The sequence below is a fragment of the Petromyzon marinus genome, chromosome 75, assembly GCF_048934315.1.
Source record: "Petromyzon marinus isolate PM22_M1 ecotype Great Lakes invasive population chromosome 75, UKy_Petmar_22M1.pri1.0, whole genome shotgun sequence".
NCBI classification, from domain to species: domain Eukaryota; kingdom Metazoa; phylum Chordata; class Hyperoartia; order Petromyzontiformes; family Petromyzontidae; genus Petromyzon; species Petromyzon marinus.
In genome coordinates, this window is record NC_133741.1 from 418,075 (window position 1) to 438,838 (window position 20,764).

Sequence of the window (20,764 nt, forward strand, 5' to 3'; positions counted from 1 at the left end):
CCACCAATTCCCTTTTCTCCAATAAATATCTATTGAGAAATGAGCATCCTTATCGAATCAAGGAAATAAGTGGTGTCCTGGAAAGCATTGTGGATTAACTGGTCAAAGGTGAAGATAGTTAATGAAAAATAAATGTATCCTTCATATATGTGTCTTTCCAAGAAAAACAAATTAAAATAATTTTTCCCTCAAATTTTCAAGTGTACGACTTTGCGTACCTTCAGCAGCACTTAAGAAAATCGAACTCTGGACCGGTTTCTACATATATCGTTTCATCTACAGTCAGACTTCAATCATTGCTGTTGGACTTCTGATCTTACAGACAAGCATCCTCTCTTGGATTTTCTTATCAGACGCGTCATGTCAAAATCGAACCAGCGACTTTTTTCCTTGAAACAGTGCTTCTGCAATTATGGACTTTTAGAAGGCTGTGCAGCTGTTCGGTTGTGTAAGCGATATCTTATTTTGAAGGTGTACACAGATGGATAAAGTAATGAGACGTATTGTGTCCTTGTTTGTTTTATTATGTAAACAAGCCATAGCAATCCTCAAGTGTTTTTGTTTTTAGTAAAGTAGTTCAGGTATATGCCAGATAAGTGCACCGCACATGTAATTTTATCTTATTAATATGAACAGGGAGCAGGAACCTTGAAATCGTATATATATATCGCAGACAATGCTTTTAATATATGTTCTTCTAAATGATGTTGTAAATTGTAATCTGTGATGGAAGAAAGAATATAAAAGTAATTATTCAGGATATTTTAAGGAGTGTAAAAAGCAGTCAAAACAGTAGTCGTGATAAATATCTGTGCGAAGAAATTACCTGAAGTGAGATTGGGGTTACATGATGAATCTACGTCAAGTCTCCGGTGGTTTAAACATGCATTTGTTGAGTTCAGAGAGGAAGCTAGGAAGAGAATGTTTCGGTCAAGGTATTTGTGTGGTGATGTGGCCAATGTGGCAGATTTCAAATGGGAGCAGCAGACCAGGTGTGTGACAGAGCATGACCATCACGAGAGAGGATGATCAAAAGCTAATGCTCAAGAGACATGCCTTTATTGATCGTAAAAAGAGCGTGACAATGTTTTGAATAGTAGAGCGATGGGCATTATTGTGCACAGTAGATATTCAATCTTTGGTGCAATAGTAAATGAATAATGGGTGTGTGGTTAGGACCTTATTGTGGTTGTTGTGGAATACTTGTGGAGAGAATAAGTTTTAACTCCCAACATCGTGCTCGTAAGCTTTGGTTTGGTATGATTTTGAATCAGTTAAACAGCATTGTTTTTCAGCTGCTACCCAACACTGTGTTGGATCATCCTTACCCGTTACACTACATTAAGCCCAATGCATGTGATGCACATGTGGTGCATCTATTAAGGATTCCTCTCATTAATTCTTAATACCTAAATAGGTCACTTGACATTTTGGCAGGAATAATAACACTGTACTTAGCCTCAAAGTAAACATACTGTAGATCGCACAGACGCTGTTGTACTGTGACTGACAGTAATTGATATTTTACAGATGTGTGTGGTGTGTGTGGATCTGTTCATATTTTCACCTATGTGAGTTTATCTACAAAACCTCCAGTTTCTAGACGAGGAAATCACGTCTTCTTAACCCTCGCGCAAAACCTCTGCTGGCCGCCTGAGCTCTCATGACACAATCCCAGTGAGCAACTTAGAGATCAATTTTACGATGCAGAATTCAAATTGGCCGTGTTTTACCTATGCATAATACACCTTCATAAATATGTCCTGATATGTTTCATAGCAACCAAATATCATAACAATCAGAATATGTATTTATCCTGGAGGAATCTGAAGAGCGATAAAGCTCTCTTTCACAGATGTACAGTAGAGGCAGCTAGGAAAGTTACAAGAAACAACACAAAAGCACAATCGTAGTGCAAAGTACAAGAAAGGTAAACAAGTCGCCCAAACACAAAATACTAAACCATTCCCAGGGCCGGGACTGAACCTAACCCCCGACCTCCTACATACCAGATGAGGAAGATAACATCGCCAGCACCGTGGCGCTCCATAAATAAATAAAGTATATACGTTAAAATAGTAAAATCACTTCCCAATCTTGGAAAGGCAGGAAAACAGCAAAAACATTTCCAGACCACACCAAGACAACACAGTCCCTCAATACAATTGTACATTAAAATTTAACTCGATACATTGTGAAGGATCAAATTTTCAAGTGACATTGGCAAATATGGATGTATCCAGCACTGATCTTCTGCCTCGGAATATTTGTCGAAGTAAGATTTACGAATTTATGAAAGAATAGAGATTCGTATATAATTAATAGGTTTTTCTTTGCATCCATTTTTACATACTGGACGAATAAGAGAAGATTTCCACTATTGTGGAAATGTGTCCTCGGTAAGTATGAGGTTGAAAATGTGTGTGAGAGGTTCATGAATGAGATCTGCCACAGCCATGAGTGCACTTGCTGAGATACGTGTTCACGTTGAAATCGGTAACCATTGATATTCATAACATACATTTTTGGGTTACCATTTCAACCATTTTCAAGCATTGTTTAAACGTAAAAAAAGAGAAATGAAACTAATTATATCACCTGGAAAAATATCACAAAAAAACAAAGCATTCCAATCATGGGTGTATCAGAAGGTCATCGGTTACTTGCCCCAGGACACCACTCCCACATTCTCAAACCTTTCCACCACGTTGCAGCTCACTGGAGTACACCAGTAGAAGCTACATTTACACCAAGGGTTTGCTTCTTCCTGATGATAGATGGGGAAATTCCGATCTCGAATAATCGTTATATACTGTAAGAAGTAATTATTGTTCAAACAGTTTTCATATGTTTAGAATATGTAGGTGTTCAACCCACCAATTCCCTTTTCTCCAATAAATATCTATTGAGAAAAGATCATCCTTATCGAATCAAGGAAATAATTTTTCACAAGTGATGATGAAAAATATGAGGAACAGGTGAAAATAATCCTGCAATAATGCCTAAATGTATAAAAGTAAAGGTGGGTTTTACATGATAATGAAACAGGTCTGGAGAATGAACCAAATAGAAATGTAGGAGCAGTAGAGCCTCCAATGTAATGGTTGAGGAAAGATTTGCTTGGATATTAATTATATTTAGGAAAATGTGTAAGGAAGAGGGTACACCTGGTAATTTCAATGGACGTACTGAGTGCATATCTAGAATTATATGTGTGATATAACGAATTGTGGAAACCATTGTGGATTAACTCGTAAGAACACCTATAGTAAGTTTTTGAAAAGGCGGGATTAATGTTTGGTCAAAGGTGAAGTTAAGTAATGAAAAATAAATGTATCCTTCATATATGTGTCTTTCCAAGTAAAAACAAAGTAAAGTAATTTTTCCCTCAAATTTTCAACAGTGTACGACTTTGCGTACCTTCAGCAGCACTTAATAAAATGGAACTCTGGACCGGTTTCTACATACATCGTCTCATCTACAGTCAGACTTCAATCATTGCTGTTGAACTTCTGATCTTGCAGACAAGCATCCTCTCTTGGCTTTTCTTACGAGACGCGTAATGTCAAAACCGAACCAGCGACTTTTTTCCTTGAAACAGTGCTTCTGCAATTATGGACTTTTAGAAGGCTGTGCAGCTGTTCGGTTGTGTAAGCGATATCTTATTTTGAAGGTGTACACAGACGGATAAATTAATGAGACGTATTGTGTCCTTGTTTGTTTTATTATGTAATGCTCAAGTGTTTTTGTTTTTAGTAAAGTAGTTCAGGTATATGCCAGATAAGTGCACCGCACATGTAATTTTATCTTATTAATATGAACAGGGAACAGGAACCTTGAAATCGTATATATATATCCCAGACAATGCTTTTGATATATATTCTTCTGAATGATGTTTTCTATTGTAATCTGTGAAGGAAGAAAGAATATAAAAGTAATAATTCAGGATATTTAAGGAGTGTATGATGCAGCCAAAACAGTAGTCGTGACAAATATCTGTGCGAAGAAATTACCTGAAGTGAGATTGGGGTTACATGATGAATCTACGTCAAGTCTCCGGTGGTTTAAACATGCATTTGTTGAGTTCAGAGAGGAAGCTAGGAAGATACTTTTTCGGTCAAGGTATTTTTGTGGTGATGTGGCCAATGTGGCAGATTTAAAATGGGAGCAGCAGACCAGGTGTGTGACAGAGCATGACCATCTCGAGAGAGGATGATCAAAAGCTAATGCTCAAGAGACATGCATTTATTGATCGTAAAAAGAGCGTGACAATGTTTTGAATAGTAGAGCGATGGGCATTATTGAGCATAGATATGAATTATTTGGTGCAATAGTAAATGAATAATGGGTGTGTGGTTAGGACCTTATTGAGGTAGTTGTGGGATACTTCTTCTTTGGTTCTTTCGGTAAAGTCACGTGGAATGAGAATAAAATAATAAAATAACACAATAAAATTCTCACGACGTTACGGCCACAACGCAAGCGGCCGTCTTCAGGTGAAAGGTACAGAACTGTCGGGACGACAGAGCTGGGATACTTGTAGAGAGAATAAGTTTTCACTCCCAACATCGTGAACATAAGCTTTGGTTTGGTATGACTTTGAATCAGTAAAACAGCATTGTTTTTCAGCTGCTGCCCAACACTGTGTTGGATCATCCTTACCTGTTACACTACATTAAGCCCAATGCATGTGATGCACATGTGGTGCGTCTATTAAGGATTCCTCTCATTAATTCTTAATACCTAAATAGGTCCCTTGACATTTCGGCAGCAATAATAACACTGTACTTGGCCTCAAAGTAAACATACTGTAGATCGCACAGACGCTGTTGTACTGTGACTGACAGTTATTGATATTTTACAGATGTGTGTGGTGTGTGTGTATCTGTCCATATTTTCACCTATGTGAGTTTATCTACAAAACCTCCCGTTTCTAGATGAGGAAATCACGTCTTCTTAACCCTCGCACAAAACCTCTGCTGGCCGCCTGAGCTCTCACGACACAATCCCAGTGAGCAAGTTAGAGACCAATTTTACGATGCAGAATTCAAATTGGCCGTGTTTTCCCTATACATAATACACCTCCATAAATATGTCCTGATATGTTTCATGGCAACCAAATATAATAACAATCAGAATATGTATTTATCCTGGAGGAATCCGAAGAGTGATAAAGTTCTCTTTCACAGATGTCCTGTAGAGGCAGCTAGGAAAGTTACAAAAAACAACACAAAAGCACAATCGTAGTGCAAAGTACAAGAAAGGTAAACAAGTCGCCCAAACACAAAATACTAAACCATTCCCAGGGCCGGGACTGAACCTAACCCCCGACATCCTGCATACCAGATGAGGAAGATAACATCGCCAGCACCGTGGCGCTCCATAAATAAAGTATATACGTTAAAATAGTAAAATCACTTCCCACTCTTGGAAAGGCAGGAAAACAACAGCAAAAACATTTCCAGACCACACCAAGACAACACAGTCCCTCAATGCAATTGTACATTAAAATTTAACTCGATACATTGTGAAGGATCAAATTTACAAGTGACATTGGCAAATATGGATGTATCCAGCACAGATCTTCTGCCTCGGAATATTTGTCGAAGTAAGATTTACGAATTTATGAAAGAATAGAGATTCGTATATAATTAATAGGTTCTTCTTTGCATCCATTTTTATATATTGAACGAATAAGAGAAGATTTCCACTATTGTGGAAATGTGTCCTCGGTAAGTATGAGGTTGAAAATGTGTGTGAGAGGTTCATGAATGAGATCTGCCACAGCCATGAGTGCACTTGCTGAGATACGTGTTCACGTTGAAATCGGTAACCATTGAAATTCATAACATACATTTTTGGGTTACCATTTCAACCATTTTAAAGCATTGTTGAAACGTAGAAAAAAGAGAAATGAAACTAATTATATCACCTGGAAAATATCACAAAAAAACAAAGCATTCCAATCATGGGTGTATCAGAAGGTCATCGGTTACTTGCCCCAGGACACCACTCCCACATTCTCAATCCTTTCCACCACGTTGCAGCTCACTGGAGTACACCAGTAGAAGCTACATTTACACCAAGGGTTTGCTTCTTCCTGATGATAGATTTGGAAATTCCGATCTCGAATAATCGTTATATACTGTAAGAAGTAATTATTGTTCAAACACTTTTTTATATGTTTAGAATATGTAGGTGTTCAACCCACCAATTCCCTTTTCTCCATTAAATATCTATTGAGAAAAGATCATCCTTATCGAATCAAGGAAATAATTTTTCACAAGTGATGATGAAAAACATGAGGAACAGGTGAAAATAATCCTGCAATAATGCCTAAATGTATAAAAGTAAAGGTGGGTTTTACATGATAATGAAACAGGTCTGGAGAATGAACCAAATAGAAATGTAGGAGCAGTAGAGCCTCCAATGTAATGGTTGAGGAACGATTTGCTTGGATATTAATTATATTTAGGAAAATGTGTAAGGAAGAGGGTACACCTGGTAATTTCAATGGACGTACTGAGTGCATATTTATAATTATATGTGTGATATAACGAATTGTGGAAACCATTGTGGATTAACTCGTAAGAACACCTATAGTAAGTTTTTGAAAAGGCGGGATTAATGTTTGGTCAAAGGTGAACATAAGTACTGAAAAATAAATGTATCATTCATATATGTGTCTTTCCAAGTAAAAACAAAGTAAAGTAATTTTTCCCTCAAATTTTCAACAGTGTACGACTTTGCATACCTTCAGCAGCACTTAAGAAAATGGAACTCTGGACCGGTTTCTACATACATCGTCTCATCTACAGTCAGACTTCAATCATTGCTGTTGAACTTCTGATCTTGCAGACAAGCATCCTCTCTTGGTTTTTCTTAAGAGACGCGTCATGTCAAAACCGAACCAGCGACTTTTTTCCTTGAAACAGTGCTTCTGCAATTATGGACTTTTAGAAGGCTGTGCAGCTGTTCGGTTGTGTAAGCGATATCTTATTTTGAAGGTGTACACAGACGGATAAATTAATGAGAGGTATTGTGTCCTTGTTTGTTTTATTATGTAATGCTCAAGTGGTTTTGTTTTTGGTAAAGTAGTTCAGGTATATGCCAGATAAGTGCACCGCAAAAATAATTTTATCTTATTAATATGAACAGGGAACAGGAACCTTGAAATCGTATATATATATCCCAGACAATGCTTTTGATATATATTCTTCTGAATGATGTTTTCTATTGTAATCTGTGAAGGAGGAAAGAATATAAAAGTAATAATTCAGGATATTTTAAGGAGTGTATGATGCAGTCAAAACAGTAGTCGTGACAAATATCTGTGCGAAGAAATTACCTGAAGTGGGATTGGGGTTACATGATGAATCTACGTCAAGTCTTCGGTGGTTTAAACATGCATTTGTTGAGTTCAGAGAGGAAGCTAGGAAGAGACTGTTTCGGTCAAGGTCTTTTTGTGGTGATGTTGCCAATGTGGCAGATTTCAAATGGGAGCAGCATACCAGGTGTGTGACAGAGCATGATCATCTCGAGAGAGGATGATCAAAAGCTAATGCTCAAGAGACATGCATTTATTGATCGTAAAAAGAGCGTGACAATGTTTGAATAGTAGAGCGATGGGCATTATTGTGCACAGTAGATATTCAATCTTTGGTGCAATAGTAAATGAATAATGGGTGTGTGGTTAGGACCTTATTGTGGTTGTTGTGGAATAATTGTGGAGAGAATAAGTTTTAACTCCCAACATCGTGCTCGTAAGCTTTGGTTTGGTATGATTTTGAATCAGTTAAACAGCATTGTTTTTCAGCTGCTACCCAACACTGTGTTGGATCATCCTTACATGTTACACTACATTAAGCCCAATGCATGTGATGCACATGTGGTGCATCTATTAAGGATTCCTCTCATTAATTCTTAATACCTAAATAGGTCCCTTGACATTTTGGCAGGAATAATAACACTGTACTTGGCCTCAAAGTAAACATACTGTAGATCGCACAGACGCTGTTGTACTGTGACTGACAGTTATTGATATTTTACAGATGTGTGTGTGGATCTGTTCATATTTTCACCTATGTGAGTTTATCTACAAAACCTCCAATTTCTAGACGAGGAAATCACGTCTTCTTAACCCTCGCGCAAAACCTCTGCTGGCCGCCTGAGCTCTCATGACACAATCCCAGTGAGCAACTTAGAGATCAATTTTACGATGCAGAATTCAAATTGGCCGTGTTTTCCCTATACATAATACACCTTCATAAATATGTCCTGATATGTTTCATGGCACCCAAATATAATAACAATCAGAATATGTATTTATCCTGGAGGAATCTGAAGAGTGATAAATCTCTCTTTCACAGATGTCATGTAGAGGCAGCTAGAAAAGTTACAAAAAACAACACAAAAGCACAATCGTAGTGCACAGTACAAGAAAGGTAAACAAGTCGCCCAAACACAAAATACTAAACCATTCCCAGGGCTGGGACTGAACCTAACCCCCGACCTCCTACATACCAGATGAGGAAGATAACATTGCCAGCACCATGGCGCTCCATAAATAAAGAAAGTATATACGTTCAAATAGTATAATCACTTCCCAATCTTGGAAAGGCAGGAAAACACCAGCAAAAACATTTCCAGACCACACCAAGACAACACAGTCCTTCAATACAATTGTACATTAAAATTTTACTCGATACATTGTGAAGGATCAAATTTACAAGTGACATTGGCAAATATGGATGTATCCAGCACTGATCTTCTGCTTCGGAATATTTGTCGAAGTAAGATTTACAAATTTATGAAAGAATAGAGATTCGTGTATAATTAGTAGGTTCTTCTTGGCATCCATTTTTATATACTGGACGAATAAGAGAAGATTTCCATTATTGTGGAAATGTGTCCTCGGTAAGTATGAGTTTGAAAATGCGTGTGAGAGGTTCATGAATGAGATCTTCCACAGCCATGAGTGCACATGCAGAGATACGTGTTCACGTTGAAATCGGTAACCATTGAAATTCATAACATACATTTCGGGTTACCATTTCAACCATTTAAAAACATTTTTTAAACGTAAAAATAGAAATGAAACTGATTATATCACCTTGAAAAATAACAGAAACACAAAGCATTCTAAGCATGGGTATGTCAGAAGGTCATCGAGTACATGCCCCAGGACACCACTCCCACATTCTCAATCCTTTCCGCCACGTTGCAGCTCACTGGAGTACACCAGTCGAAGCTACATTTACACCAAGGGATTGCTTCTTCCTGATGATAGATGGTGAAATTCCGATGTCTAATAATCGTTATATACTGTAAGATGTAATTATTGTTCAAACACTTTTTTTACATGTTTAGAATATGTAGGTGTTCAACCCACCAATTCCCTTTTCTCCATTAATGATCTATTGAGAAAAGAGCATCATTATCGAATCAAGGAAATAATTGTTCACAAGTGATGATGAAAAATATGAGGATCAGTTTAAAAGAATCCTGCAATAATGCCTAAATACATAAAAGTAAAGGTGGGTTTTTCACGATAATGAAACAGGTCTGGAGAATGAACCAAATAGCAATGTAGGAGCAGTAGAGCCTCCAATGTAATGGTTGAGGAAATATTTGCTTGGATATTAAGTATATTAAGGAAAATGTGTAAGGAAGAGAGCACACCTGCTAATTGCAAGGGACATACTGAGTGCATATCTAGAAGCATGTGTGATATAACGAATTGTGGAAACCATTGTGGATTAACTCATAAGAACACCTATATTAAGTTTTTGAAAAGACGGGATTCATGTTTGGTCAAAGGTGATGATAAGTAATGAAAAATAAATGTATCCTTCATATATGTGTCTTTCCAAGTAAAAACAAATTAAAGTAAATTTTCCCTCAAATTTTCAACAGTGTACGACTTTGCGTACCTTCAGCAGCACTTAAGAAAATCTAACTCTGGACCGGTTTCTACATATATCGTCTCTTCTACAGTGAGACTTCAATCATTGCTGTTGAACTTCTGATCTTACAGACAAGCATCCTCTCTTGTTTTTTCTTACGAGACGCGTCATGTCAAAACCGAACCAGCGATTTTTTTCCTTGAAACAGTGCTTCTGCAATTATAGACTTTTAGAAGGCTGTGCAGCTGTTCGGTTGTGTAAAAGATATCTTATTTTGAAGGTCTACACAGACGGATACATTAATGAGACGAATTGTGTCCTTGTTTGTTTTATTATGTAAACAAGCTATAGCGATGCTCAAGTGTTTTTGTTTTTAGTAAAGTAGTTCAGGTATATGCCAGATAAGTGCACCGCACATGTAATTTTATCTTATTAATATGAACAGGGAATAGGAACCTTGAAATCGTATATATGTCCCAGGCAATGCTTTTGATATATATTCTTCTGAATGATGTTTTAAATTGTAATCTGTGAAGGAAGAAATAATATAGAAGTAATTATTCAGGATATTTTAAGGAGTGTAAAAAGCAGTCAAAACAGTAGTAGTGACAAATATCTGTGCGAAGAAATTACCTGAAGTGAGATTGGGGTTACATGATGGATCTACATCAAGTTTCCGGTGGTTTAAACATGCATTTGTTGAGTTAGGAAGAGACTGTTTCGGTCAAGGTCTTTTTGTGGTCATGTGGCCAATGTGGCAGATTTCAAATTTGAGCAGCAGACCAGGTATGTGACAGAGCATGACCATCTCGAGAGAGGATGATCAAAAGCTCATGTTCACGAGACATGCATTCATTGATCGTGAAAAGAGCGTGAAATGTTTTGAATAGTAGAGCGATGGACATTATTGAGCACAGTAGATATTCAATCTTTGGTGCAATAGTAAATGAATAATGGGTGTGTGGTTAGGACCTTATTGGGGTAGTTGTGGGATACTTGTGGAGAGAATAAGTTTTCACTCCCAACATCGTGCTCGTAAGCTTCGGTTTGGTATGACTTTGAATCAATAAAACAGCATTGTTTTTCAGCTGCTGCCTAACACTGTGTTGGATCATCCTTACCTGTTGCAATACATGAAGCCCAATGCATGCGATGCACATGTGGTGCGTCTATTAAGGATTCCTGTCATTAATTCTTAATACTTAAATAGGTCCCTTGACATTTTGGCAGCAATAATAACACTGTACTTGGCCTCAAAGTAAACATAGATCGCACAGACGCTGTTGTATTGTGACTGACAGTTATTGATATTTTACAGATGTTGTGTGTGGTGTGTGTGTATCTGTTCATATTTTCACCTATGTGAGTTTATCTACAAAACCTCCAGTTTCTAGACGAGGAAATCACGTCTTCTTAACCCTCGCGCAAAACCTCTGCTGGCCACCTGAGCTCTCATGACACAATCCCAGTGAGCAACTTAGAGATCAATTTTACGATGCAGAATTCAAATTGGCCGTGTTTTCCCTATACATAATCCACCTTCATAAATATGTCCTGATATGTTTCATGGCATCCAAATATAATAACAATCAGAATATGTATGTATCCTGGAGGAATCCGAAGAGCGATAAAGCTCTCTTTCACAGATGTCCTGTAGAGGCAGCAAGGAAAGTTACAAGAAACAACACAAAAGCACAATCGTAGTGCACAGTACAAGAAAGGTAAACAAGTCGCCCAAACACAAAATACTAAACCATTCCCAGGGCCGGGACTGAACCTAACCCCCGACCTCCTACATACCAGATGAGGAAGATAACATCGCCAGCACCGTGGCGCTCCATAAATAAATAAAGTATATAGGTTAAAATAGTATAATCACTTCCCAATCTTGGGAAGGCAGGATAACAGCAAAAACATTTCCAGACCACACCAAGTCAACACAGTCCCTCAATACAATTGTACATTAAAATTTAACTCGATACATTGTGAAGGATCACATTTACAAGTGACATTGGCAAATATGGATGTATCCAGCACAGATCTTCTGCCTCGGAATATTTGTCGAAGTAACATTTACGAATTTATGAAAGAATAGAGATTCGTATATAATTATTAGGTTCTTCTTTGCATCCATTGTTATATACTGGACGAATAAGAGAAGATTTCCACTATTGTGGAAATGTGTCCTCGGTAAGTATGAGGTTGAAAATGTGTGTGAGAGGTTCATGAATGTGATCTGCCACAGCCATGAGTGCACATGCTGAGATACGTGTTCACGTTGAAATCGGTAACCATTGATATTCATAACATACATTTTTGGGTTACCATTTCAACCATTTTCAAGCATTGTTTAAACGTAAAAAAAGAGAAATGAAACTAATTATATCACCTGTAAAAATATCACAAAAAAACAAACAATTCCATCATGGGTGTATCAGAAGGTCATCGGTTACTTGCCCCAGGACACCACTCCCACATTCTCAATCCTTTCCACCACGTTGCAGCTCACTGGAGTACACCAGTAGAAGCTACATTTACACAAAGGGTTTGCTTCTTCCTGATGATAGATGGGGAAATTCCTATCTCGAATAATCGTTATATACTGTAAGAAGTAATTATTGTTCAAACAGTTTTATATGTTTAGAATATGTAGGTGTTCAACCCACCAATTCCCTTTTCTCCAATAAATATCTATTGAGAAAAGATCATCTTTATCGAATCAAGGAAATAATTTTTCACAAGTGATGATGAAAAATATGAGGAACAGGTGAAAATAATCCTGCAATAATGCCTAAATGTATAAAAGTAAAGGTGGGTTTTACATGATAATGAAACAGGTCTGGAGAATGAACCAAATAGAAATGTAGGAGCAGTAGAGCCTCCAATGTAATGGTTGAGGAACGATTTGCTTGGATATTAATTATATTTAGGAAAATGTGTAAGGAAGAGGGTACACCTGGTAATTTCATTGGACGTACTGAGTGCATATCTAGAATTATATGTGTGATATAACGAATTGTGGAAACCATTGTGGATTAACTCGTAAGAACACCTATAGTAAGTTTTTGAAAAGGCGGGATTAATGTTTGGTCAAAGGTGAAGATAAGTACTGAAAAATAAATGTATCCTTCATATATGTGTCTTTCCAAGTAAAAACAAAGTAAAGTAATTTTTCCCTAAAATTTTCAACAGTGTACGACTTTGCGTACCTTCAGCAGCACTTAAGAAAATGGAACTCTGGACCGGTTTCTACATACATCGTCTCATCTACAGTCAGACTTCAATCATTGCTGTTGACCTTCTGATCTTGCAGACAAGCATCCTCTCTTGGTTTTTCTTACGAGACGCGTCATGTCAAAACCGAACCAGCGACTTTTTTCCTTGAAACAGTGCTTCTGCAATTATGGACTTTTAGAAGGCTGTGCAGCTGTTCGGTTGTGTAAGCGATATCCTATTTTGAAGGTGTACACAGACGTATAAATTAATGAGACGTATTGTGTCCTTGTTTGTTTTATTATGTAATGCTCAAGTGGTTTTGTTTTTGGTAAAGTAGTTCAGGTATATGCCAGATAAGTGCACCGCACATGTAATTTTATCTTATTAATATGAACAGGGAACAGGAACCTTGAAATCGTATATATATCCCAGACAATGCTTTTGATATATATTCTTCTGAATGATGTGTTCTATTGTAATCTGTGAAGGAAGAAAGAATATGAAAGTAATAATTCAGGATATTTTAAGGCGTGTATGATGCAGTCAAAACAGTAGTCGTGACAAATATCTGTGCGAAGAAATTACCTGAAGTGAGATTGGGGTTACATGATGAATCTACGTCAAGTCTCCGGTGGTTTAAACATGCATTTGTTGAGTTCAGAGAGGAAGCTAGGAAGAGACTGTTTCGTTCAAGGTGTTTTTGTGGTGATGTGGCCAATGTGGTAGATTTCAAATGGGAGCAGCAGACCAGGTGTGTGACAGAGCATGACCATCTCGAGAGAGGATGATCAAAAGCTAATGCTCAAGAGACATGCATTTATTGATCGTAAAAAGAGCGTGACAATGTTTTGAATAGTTGAGCGATGGGCATTATTGAGCATAGATATTAATTCTTTGGTGCAATAGTAAATGAATAATGGGTGTGTGGTTAGGACCTTATTGAGGTAGTTGTGGGATACTTCTTCTTTGGTTCTTTCGGTAAAGTCACGTGGAATGAGAATAAAATCATAAAATAACACAATAAAATTCTCACGACGTTTCGGCCACAACGCAAGCGGCCGTCTTCAGGTGAAAGGTACAGAACTGTCCGGACGACAGAGCTGGGATACTTGTAGAGAGAATAAGTTTTCACTCCCAACATCGTGAACGTAAGCTTTGGTTTGGTATGACTTTGAATCAGTAAAACAGCATTGTTTTTCAGCTGCTGCCCAACACTGTGTTGGATCATCCTTACCTGTTGCACTACATGAAGCCCAATGCATGTGATGCACATGTTGTGCGTCTATTAAGAATTCCTCTCATTAATTCTTAATACTTAAATAGGTCCCTTGACATTTTGGAAGCAATAATAACACTGTCCTTGGCCTCAAAGTAAACATTGATCGCACAGACGCTGTTGTGCTGTGACTGACAGTTATTGATATTTTACAGATGTTGTATGTGGGGTGTGTGTGTATCTGTTCATATTTTCACCTATGTGAGTTTATCTACAAACTCCAGTTTCTAGACGAGGAAATCACGTCTTCTCAACCCTCGCACAAAACCTCTGCTGGCCACCTGAGCTCTCATGAAACAATCCCAGTGAGCAACTTCGAGACTAATTTTACGATGCAAGATACAAATTGGCTTTGTTTTCCCTATATATAATACACCTTCATAAATATGTCCTGATATGTTTCATGGCAACCAAATATAATAACAATCAGAATATGTATTTATACTGGAGGAATCCGAAGAGCGATACAGCTCTCTTTCATAGATGTCCAGTAGAGGCAGCTAGGAAAGTTACAAGAAACAACACAAAAGCACAATTATAGTGCAAAGTACAAGAAAGGTAAACAAGTCGCCCAAATATATATTCTTGGTTCTTTCGGCAATAATGCCTAAATGTGTAATAGCAAAGGTGGGTTTTGCATGATAATGAAACAGCTCTGGAGAATGAACCAAATAGAAATGTAGGAGCAGTAGAGAATCCAATTTTAATGGATGAGGAGATATTTGCTTGGATATTAAGTTTACGTAGGAAAATGTGTAAGGAAGAGAGCACACCTGCTAATTGCAAGGAACGTACAGAGTGCAAATCTAGAAGTATATGTCTGATATTACGAATTGTGGAAACCATTGTGGATTAACTCGTAAAAAGTCCTATAGGAAGTTTTTGAAAAGACGGGATGAATGTTTGTTCAAAGGTAAAGATAAGTAATAAAAAATAAATGTATCCTTCATATATGTGTCTTTCCAAGTAAAAACAAATTAAAGTATTTTTTTTCCCTCAAATTTTCAACAGTGTACACCTTTGCGTACATTCAACAGCACTGAAGAAAATCTAACTGGACGGGTTTCTCCATATATCGTCTCATCTACAGTCAGACTTCAATCATTGCTGTTTGAACTTCTGATCTTACAGACAAGCATCCTCTCTTGGCTTTTCTGATGAGGCGCTTCAGGTCAAAACCGATCCAGCGATTGATTTCCTTGAAACAGTGCTTCTGCAATTATGGACTTTTCAAAGGCTGTGCAGCGTCCGTCATCAGGTAGGACAACCACAGCAAGAAACAATTTCTGACGTGGGCAAAAGGGCTGCTGTAACAAGAGGCTATATAGGTAAGCGAGGGGAGAGGACGAAGCGGGGAGAGATAGAGGGTGGGTGTGGGGTAGGGGGAGGGGAGTGCTGCTTTAATCTCCAGTAATCTTTCAGTCCACCCTAAGTGGCCAATTGGCCACAACAATCTAATGCAGTGGTTCTTAACCTGGGTTCGATCGAACCCCAGGGGTTCGGTGAGTCGATCTCAGGGGTTCGGCAGAGCCCCCACCACGGAGGTCCGGACACACTTGAATTATTGTGTAAATTTGTGATGACACACACGGCCCGCTTGGCCATCACTGGCTGCAGATGATCATGCTACACTGCTTGGCCAATCAGCGCTGCGGGGAATTTAGTGCGTACTCAGTAGTCAACGTGTGACTGTTGTTGTCGTACGTCGTGTGATTTCTTTAATATTTTATCCATACTAACTATGTCGGGCAAAAGAAGAAAGTGGTCGGACGAATATGTACAACATGGATTCTCATGTATCACGGAACGTGATGGGAGTGAGCGTCCTATCTGCATGATTTGCAACGCCAAGTTGAGCAACTCTAGTCTTGCACCGGCAAAACTAAAGGAACACTTCTTGAAGCTGCATGGAGACGGGGAATACAAGAACACAACACTTGCTGAATTCAGGGTGAAGAGAGCCAGATTCGATGAAAGGGCCACTCTGCCTGCTCTTGGATTTGTACCTGTTAACAAACCGATCCTGACAGCATCGTACGAAGTTGCTTACCTGATCGCAAAGCAGGGCAAGCCACACACCATTGGTGAAACACTTGTGAAACCAGCTGCATTAAAGATGGCGAATCTGATACGCGGAACAGCGGCCGAAGGTAAATTATCCCAAATTCCCCTTTCAAATGACACCGTCAGTGACAGAATAGAAGACATGAGTAAAGACATCTTGGCTCAAGTAGTCGCGGATCTGATTTCAAGCCCGGCAAAATTCAGCCTTCAACTCGACGAAACCACAGACGTTTCTGATCTAAGCCAGCTTGCTGTTTTTGTACGCTATGTGAAAGACGACATGATAAAAGAAGAGTTTTTATTTTGTAAGCCTCTTACAACAACAACGAAGGCAGCCGATGTGAAGAAGCTTGTGGATGACTTCTTCAGAGACAACAATCTTTCATGGGATATGGTTTCTGCAGTTTGTACGGACGGAGCTCCAATCATGCTAGGAAGAAAGTCTGGTTTTGGTGCGCTAGTAAAGGCCGATGCACCACACATCATTGTGACGCATTGTATTCTGCACAGGCATGCGTTGGCAACAAAAACCTTACCTCCAAAAATGGCAGAAGTATTAAAAACTGTGGTGGAATGTGTGAACTATGTGCGAAAAAGTGCTCTGAGGCACCGCATCTTCAGTGAGCTGTGTAAAGAAATGGGCTCTGAATTTGAGGTACTTCTGCTCCATTCTAATATTCGGTGGTTATCCCGGGGACAGGTGCTGAATCGTGTTTTTGCCATGCGTGTGGAATTAGCCCTGTTTTTGCAAGAGCACCAACACTGCCATGCAGATTGCTTCAAAAATCCTGAGTTCATTCTCATTTTAGCGTACATGGCTGATATATTCGCAGCTCTCAATCATCTCAATCAGCAGATGCAGGGTGGTGGAGTCAATATCATGGAAGCGGAAGAACACCTGAAGGCTTTTCAAAAAAAGCTACCGTTATGGAAACGACGAACAGAGAACAATAACTTCGCAAACTTCCCGCTTCTGGACGACTGTGCAAGTAAGATCGAAGATGTGTCTGGAATCGGAGATATTTCTGTATCCACGAAACTGAAGCAAACAATTGCCACGCACTTAGATGAGCTTGCAAAGTCTCTCGACGGATATTTTCCTACAAGAGAGTCATATCTAGCATGGGTGAGACAGCCGTTCACGTTTGCTGTTGAAACAGCAGATGTCAATGATGAATTCCTCGACGAAATCATTGAAATTCAGCAGAGCCAGGTTCAACAGCAACTCTTCAGAACAACAACGCTCTCAACGTTTTGGTGTCGACAAATGAACAAGTATCCAGTTATTGCTAAGAAAGCCCTGGATTTTTTTTTATACCATTTGTTACAACATATCTTTGTGAGCAATCCTTTTCGAGGATGCTGGACATAAAAACGAAGAAAAGGAACAGACTTTGCTGTGAAAATGACATGAGAGTGGCACTTGCCAAGGTGAAGCCACGCATATCTGAACTGATCTCTCAAAGGCAACAGCAGAAGTCACATTGATTTCCAGGTATGTAATTTGTTGTGAGTTTATGCATTGTGTTGGTTTTATTCTTTGAACAAGGTAATGTTCATGCACGGCTCATTTTGTGTACCAGTAAAAAACATATCTATGTCTTGAATTTGAAAAAAATCACATTTTATTTTTCACTAAAGAGGGGTTCGGTGAATGCGCATATGAAACTGGTGGGGTTCGGTACCTCCAACAAGGTTAAGAACCACTGATCTAATGCAACCGATTTAATGGGGTTTAGGACTTGCATGAGGTGCATCTAAAGCCATTAACACAAAACTGAGTTTGAGTAGGAAAAGTCACTAGAAGTGTGAATGGCCAATGGTACAGTAACAACACAGTAGCTCCAAAAGTATGTCCACCATCCATTGTTTCCCTGGAGCAGAGAAGATTATTAATTTCCTTTGAACATGTCACTCAAATGTTCGAAATAAAATGTTCTGAAACGTTTTGGAACATACAAAAAGTAACATTATTTTTTTGTTGTGTAGTTTTACGTGTTTTAAATACAATGAATGTCTGCTTTTATGCCATAAATGTTCCAGACCATTCATTTATTTTTCATTTTTTCCATCCTGTTGACGTTTTTTAGGAAGAAAATGACTGCTGTAACATAATACGAAACTGAATAGAGTATTTTTTTCATAGGAGAAAATTTTCACTCATCAAACGCGATGTAACAGTAGTATTAAGATTTGTATCAGTGGGCAAGATGATGGATTTATGATGTATAGCCCATCTGACACACAAGTGGTGTCTGCCGTTATGCATGTAATAATGAGTAGTTATCCAGTTTTATTTATATTTTTAAACACTTCCCTGATATAGTCTTTTATCAATTTCCATAATTAGTTTTCTCTCCCACCCCTCTACCTCATAAATTGCTCACTTATGCAATCTGATCAATGGAGCACATGGCCACATTTATAAACGAAATGATGTAAAACTGTATACATGGCATCACGAGATGGTGTCATAAGTTGTGACGTAATTAGGCGACGATGGGTGGAGCAGTCGTTTGCGTCTCAGCAACTAGAGTGCAGATGCTGAGGCGTATCATTTCAGTGTTGGTTACCATCTCTGAGTTGTGAACTACCCATTTATATATGGTAAGTCCATAATAACAACACATTTATATCTTAAGTTGCGTTCATGTTGGTTCATAATTGTGATTTTAAAAAATATATGTTAGAAATGCACAAGACTAATGAATAAGTATAACACGTAGGCTAGTTGTAGTTACTGGCAAAACATCGTACTCAGATTGTAAATATTGTGGCTTGGCTGTCCCAACACACTGGTGTGCTGTACTAATGATGAATTGGCACGTTCTGTTTACGTGAGAACCCTTACGAGTTGGCTGTGTCGGGTGGTGGCATGTTTAACGACACATTTATATATTTACGCGATCTAACCCAAAAAAACACTCTATTATGGACTGACTAATAAGCGAGCCCAACTGAAAACAAGCAATGGAGCATTTTATGATGACATCATTTCGTAATATTTGTTTTTTCTTTTGCGTATCCAAATATCAGTGTACGTGTACCTGTATTAATTTACTTTGTGCTTCTTAATATAAATATAGGCGGCACCACAAAATGGGGGCAAGAATTGGGAGGATGACGCCCGTGTGCATAAAATAATTACAAGTCGCACGATTTAACTATCCTATGCAGGTTATTGTTGACCCTCGGACATCTCATCCAGATGAAATTGATGACCGTGGTGTGTGGGTATTGCATTGTGGTAAACAATCCCAATTTATGTTAATCAGAAAAGCGCCATTAGAGTTCCAACCACCAAGGACCAGAATATAATGTTGTAAATTGAATGTTTGTTTTCTTATGAAGCTGTGCAATTATATACGTGTGTATATATCACTCATTATTAGCCGTAAAGATAAGCAAATAAGTAAGCAAAGGAAAATAACTTATTGTCCACAAGTTTAATTATATTACCGTGTCTGCAACTTCTAAGGACAAACAGGGTATTACTTAATGGAGAACTATGAAGCATATGGTTGTTTTTTTGACACAATACGCCCTCTAATGGTCACAGTAAGGTAAATTAATATAGGAATAGGTTTTACATTTTCTGGCAATAAAACAGGTGTTAAGATTTTATTGTTTTATATTTGTATTATTTTTTTGTTTCCCTTCTACGTGACTTTACCAAAAGAACCAAGAATAGGTGTTAAGATGGTAAAACACCAAACTGAAACTTTTTGCAAGGAATCATGTCTGCATTAACCACGTATACTTGAGGTGAACATGCAAACAAAAAACATGCAGTAGTAGTATGCAGAAAGGGTAAAACCTATTCTTATATTTTTATACTGGCAAGAGAGGTCCCATGATATAAGGTAAATTAAGTTGGGCTAAAGGGAGCACAGTGGTAGCGCCTGTTCATCACAGAAAGATATCTGGGTTCAATTCTTGACTGGGGTACCTTCTTGCTTTTCTCCATTTTGCTGCATGGGTTTTATTTGGGGTTCTTCAATGTCCTTTTAAAGCTATAATAACAATGCAAATATTAAATAGTTGCTAGTTTTCAATTTATTACTTCAAATAAGTACTTAAAAGCACTCAAATGAGTACCAAATCTCGCTGAAAATATAAATGCACTAGCGTTGTCTACTGTATCTGCCTGTATGCAGCACGTTTGGGGGTTACAACCGTTATCATGAAAATCTAATGCAAATGGGATTGTTGAGAATATATTAACAAAACATATGCAGACAAAAAAAATATTTCATGTATATCCATCCACATAAAAAATACAGGAATGTTTTGCACTTGCCAT